Source organism: Dendrobates tinctorius, unplaced genomic scaffold (genome assembly GCF_039654945.1).
Source record: "Dendrobates tinctorius isolate UK_male_01 unplaced genomic scaffold, ASM3965494v1 ptg000300l, whole genome shotgun sequence".
Classification (NCBI taxonomy): Eukaryota; Metazoa; Chordata; class Amphibia; order Anura; family Dendrobatidae; genus Dendrobates; species Dendrobates tinctorius.
Genome location: NW_027361967.1, coordinates 852,048 through 858,047, shown reverse-complemented (window position 1 = coordinate 858,047; position 6,000 = coordinate 852,048).

Genomic DNA, 6,000 nt, shown 5'->3' with positions numbered 1-6,000 from the left:
ACATAAAACACAATTTGCATGCATAATGTTACATCAAGTTTTATTTTTTATGAGATGCAAACAATTGGAGCAAAAAAGAGACAAAAATTTAGAGAAAATATTTTATTGATTGTTAAAAGTGAGACCATTTGTCCCAAAATGTGATGAAACATGTCAGAAGGACATGGGCATTTCACATTTTTTAAACTATGATTACCTACTTGTTATGTTTTTGTTAATTAAGTATCGTTATGGTCTATTGATGTATGAGGTGAAAACTATGAAAGTAGACTTACCAGCAAATCCGTTTCTAGATATATTTCATGACAGCACTGTAGAAGGTTGATTCCCTACCCTAATAGGGACAGAGAACACAAAGAGGTGAAATAGTCCCTCCTCATTGACTGTCCAAAGGATTTTTCTAGTGCCAAAAGAACAACAGACATATGCACAAAAAATCTGTTTGATGTTCCTAGAGTTCTTTTTTGAGAGGACAAATTCAGATTCACTCCAAAGACTCTCAGGAAATTTTTCAAAACCACATTACTAAGTTTTGTTTGACCTCATCTAATCAATAAATGAAGATAAAGTTTCTTGAAATTAAATGTTGATGTCAGAAGTGGGAGTCTGCGACCTGAACGCAGCGCCTTAGACCGCTCGGCCATCCTGACTTCGATATGCAATTGGAACTTAACTCCTTCCATGCTAGTCAGCAGAAATGTTACCATTTCTTGTGATTAAAAACTTGTCACACCACCCCAAAAAAGTCAATAAATAACATTTTTTATATGCGTTCTTTTCGTCTGCATTAATTTTTAAACCTCCATTTATTTTGTTTGGATATTAGAAATGTTAGATTTCTCACAAATGCGGTGATGCACCACATTTCTTCAGAAACTACTGTTTGGCCACACAGCAGGGCTTTGAAAGGAAGAGCCCTATTTGGGTTTTGCAATGCAGATTTTGCAGGAATACCTTGCAGATGAAATTTGCAGAGTACCAAAACAGCAGAAAACCTCCCAAAGTGACCACATTTTAGAAATTATTTTGCACAATAAGTTAATCAACACCTGCAATTACTATTGTCAGCCTATAGGTGTTTTCACTCTGAACCATCCAGCATTGCAAGTATGCCAGTTTAGTGCCCAGCTTTTGCTTGCAGAGACAAGCAACCCATACATTTTTAAGTGGGCTCTACTCACTGGAGCATTGTCAAATATGTAGATGCTTTGTCTCACCATTAAAGTAGAAACCTCCTATATTTCAAATTAAAGATGACGGACCTGTGTGGAGCTTGTGTTTTTTGCCTTTTTGACTTTGTCCACAGCATATTTTTTAAGGACATTTGTCTCAGTAATGCCTCAGTGTTTCAAAGTCAAACAAGCTGACTATAATCATTCAGCTAGTGTCTGATAAGTGCTGACTGTTTCAGCTATCAGGTTACCTTTTAATCCTCTTACGGCTAAGTCAATCTGAAATAAAACAAAATAGAGGAAAAATTACTAAAAAACATTCATGTGTTCAAAAGGAAAAAGTTACCGTTTCTCAAATTTTTAACATTTTGTTTTCTGTAGATAGTTAAGATTTTTAGGCCTTTTGATCATGATCAGTCCATGTGCTTTGTTTAATATCTCCTTAAAATGTAAACGGTGAAGAAAAAGCATTTTGCCGAAACCCGGGATCTTTAGATCTTCAGTCTAACACTCTCCCAACTGAGCTATTTCGGCCATATCTATACATTTTCTGGTGGGTTTGACACTCTGCAAATGTCAAGTGTCACACCTGGAGGGATATATTATAATTTTTCATTTGACTGTTTTTTGAAGCATGATTTCTATTTGAAACGCCTTCCATTTTGCTGCACATATTTAATAACATTCATTAACTATTTGTGAATGAGTAGAAAAAGACAGCAATTTTGCCATTGAATTTTTACATTTTCAGTTTGTCTCCATGCACCAGTATAATTCTGACCCCGTGCTTCTAGAATAGGTCATGGTCCCACATAAAACACAATTTGCATGCATAATGTTACATCAAGTTTTATTTTTTATGAGATGCAAACAATTGGAGCAAAAAAGAGACAAAAATTTAGAGAAAATATTTTATTGATTGTTAATGTTAAAAGTGAGACCATTTGTCCCAAAATGTGCTGAAACATGTCAGAATGACATGGGCATTTCACATTTTTTAAACTATGATTAACTACTTGTTAAGTTTTTGTTTATTAAGTATCGTTATGGTCTATTGATGTATGAGGTGAAAACTATGAAAGTAGACTTACCAGCAAATCCGTTTCTAGATATATTTCATGACAGCACTGTAGAAGGTTGATTCCCTACCCTAATAGGGACAGAGAACACAAAGAGGTGAAATAGTCTCTCCTCATTGACTGTCCAAAGGATTTTTCTAGTGCCAAAAGAACAACAGACATATGCACAAAAAATCTGTTTGATGTTCCTAGAGTTCTTTTTTGAGAGGACAAATTCAGATTCACTCCAAAGACTCTCAGGAAATTTTTCAAAACCACATTACTAAGTTTTGTTTGACCTCATCTAATCAATAAATGAAGATAAAGTTTCTTGAAATTAAATGTTGATGTCAGAAGTGGGATTTGAACACACAACTCCACCTGAATGCAGCGCCTTAGACCGCTCGGCCATCCTGACTTGGATATGCAATTGGAACTTAACTCCTTCCATGCTAGTCAGCAGAAATGTTACCATTCCTTGTGATTAAAAACTTGTCACACCACCCCAAAAAAGTCAATAAATAACATTTTTTATATGCGTACTTTTCGTCTGCATTAATTTTTAAACCTCCATTTATTTTGTTTGGATATTAGAAATGTTATATTTCTCACAAATGCAGTGATGCACCACATTTCTTCAGAAACTACTGTTTGGCCACACAGCAGGGCTTTGAAAGGAAGAGCCCTATTTGGGTTTTGCAATGCAGATTTTGCAGGAATACCTTGCAGATGAAATTTGCAGAGTACCAAAACAGCAGAAAACCTCCCAAAGTGACCACATTTTAGAAATTATTTTGCCCAATGAGTTAATCAACACCTGCAATTACTATTGTCAGCCTATAGGTGTTTTCACTCTGAACCATCCAGCATTGCAAGTATGCCAGTTTAGTGCCCAGCTTTTGCTTGCAGAGACAAGCAACCCATACATTTTTAAGTGGGCTCTACTCACTGGAGCAATGTCAAATATGTAGATGCTTTGTCTCACCATTAAAGTAGAAACCTCCTATATTTCAAATTAAAGATGACGGACCTGTGTGGAGCTTGTGTTTTTTGCCTTTTTGACTTTGTCCACAGCATATTTTTTAAGGACATTTGTCTCAGTAATGCCTCAGTGTTTCAAAGTCAAACAAGCTGACTATAATCATTCAGCTAGTGTCTAATAAGTGCTGTCTGTTTCAGCTATCAGGTTACCTTTTAATCCTCTTACAGCTAAGTCAATCTGAAATAAAACAAAATAGAGGAAAAATTACTAAAAAACATTCATGTGTTCAAAAGGAAAAAGTTACCGTTTCTCAAATTTTTAACATTTTGTTTTCTGTAGATAGTTAAGATTTTTAGGCCTTTTGATCATGATCAGTCCATGTGCTTTGTTTAATATCTCCTTAAAATGTAAACGGTGAAGAAAAAGCATTTTGCCGAAACCCGGGACCTTTAGATATTCAGTCTAACGCTCTCCCAACTGAGCTATTTCGGCCATATCTATACATTTTCTGGGGGGTTTGACACTCTGCAAATGTCAAGTGTCACACCTGGAGGGATATATTATAATTTTTCATTTGACTGTTTTTTGAAGCATGATTTCTATTTGAAACGCCTTCCATTTTGCTGTACATATTTAATAACATTCATTAACTATTTGTGAATGAGTAGAAAAAGACAGCAATTTTGCCATTGAATTTTTACATTTTCAGTTTGTCTCCATGCACCAGTATAATTCTGACCCTGTGCTTCTAGAATAGGTCATGGTCGCACATAAAACACAATTTGCATGCATAATGTTACATCAAGTTTTATTTTTTATGAGATGCAAACAATTGGAGCAAAAAAGAGACAAAAATTTAGAGAAAATATTATATTGATTGTTAATGTTAAAAGTGAGACCATTTGTCCCAAAATGTGCTGAAACATGTCAGAATGACATGGGCATTTCACATTTTTTAAACTATGATTACCTACTTGTTAAATTTTTGTTTATTAAGTATCGTTATGGTCTATTGATGTATGAGGTGAAAACTATGAAAGTAGACTTACCAGCAAATCCGTTTCTAGATATATTTCATGACAGCACTGTAGAAGGTTGATTCCCTACCCTAATAGGGACAGAGAACACAAAGAGGTGAAATAGTCCCTCCTCATTGACTGTCCAAAGGATTTTTCTAGTGCCAAAAGAACAACAGACATATGCACAAAAAATCTGTTTGATGTTCCTAGAGTTCTTTTTTGAGAGGACAAATTCAGATTCACTCCAAAGACTCTCAGGAAATTTTTCAAAACCACATTACTAAGTTTTGTTTGACCTCATCTAATCAATAAATGAAGGTAAAGTTTCTTGAAATTAAATGTTGATGTCAGAAGTGGGATTTGAGCCCACACCTCAAGGGAAGACTGCGACTTAAAGGCAGCGCCTAAGACCGCTCGGCCATCCTGACTTCGATATGCAAATGGAACTTAACTACTTCCATGGTAGTCAGCAGAAATGTTATCATTTCTTGTGATTAAAAACTTGTCACACCACCCTAAAAAAGTTAATAAACAACATTTTTTATATGCGTACTTTTCGTCTGCATTAATTTTTAAACCTCCATTTATTTTGTTTTGATATTAGAAATGTTAGATTTCTCACAAATGCGGTGATGCACCACATTTCTTCAGAAACTACTGTTTGGCCACACAGCAGGGCTTTGAAAGGAAGAGCCCTATTTGGGTTTTGCAATGCAGATTTTGCAGGAATACCTTGCAGATGAAATTTGCAGAGTACCAAAACAGCAGAAAACCTCCCAAAGTGACCACATTTTAGAAATTATTTTGCACAATGAGTTAATCAACACCTGCAATTACTATTGTCAGCCTATAGGTGTTTTCACTCTGAACCATCCAGCATTGCAAGTATGCCAGTTTAGTGCCCAGCTTTTGCTTGCAGAGACAAGCAACCCATACAGTTTTAAGTGGGCTCTACTCACTGGAGCAATGTCAAATATGTAGATGCTTTGTCTCACCATTAAAGTAGAAACCTCCTATATTTCAAATTAAAGATGACGGTCCTGCGTGGAGCTTGTGTTTTTTGCCTTTTTGACTTTGTCCACAGCATATTTTTTTAAGGACATTTGTCTCAGTAATGCCTCAGTGTTTCAAAGTCAAACAAGCTGACTATAATCATTCAGCTAGTGTCTGATAAGTGCTGTCTGTTTCAGCTATCAGGTTACCTTTTAATCCTCTTACAGCTAAGTCAATCTGAAATAAAACAAAATAGAGGAAAAATTACTAAAAAACATTCATGTGTTCAAAAGGAAAAAGTTACCGTTTCTCAAATTTTTAACATTTTGTTTTCTGTAGATAGTTAAGATTTTTAGGCCTTTTGATCATGATCAGTCCATGTGCTTTGTTTAATATCTCCTTAAAATGTAAACGGTGAAGAAAAAGCATTTTGCCGAAACGCGGGATTGGACCAAGGACCTTTAGATCTTCAGTCTAACGCTCTCCCAACTGAGCTATTTTGGCCATATCTATACATTTTCTGGTGGGTTTGACACTCTGCAAATGTCAAGTGTCACACCTGGAGGGATATATTATAATTTTTCATTTGACTGTTTTTTGAAGCATGATTTCTATTTGAAATGCCTTCCATTTTGCTGCACATATTTAATAACATTCATTAACTATTTGTGAATGAGTAGAAAAAGACAGCAATTTTGCCATTGAATTTTTACATTTTCAGTTTGTCTCCATGCACCAGTATAATTCTGACCCCCTGCTTCTAGAATAGGTCATGG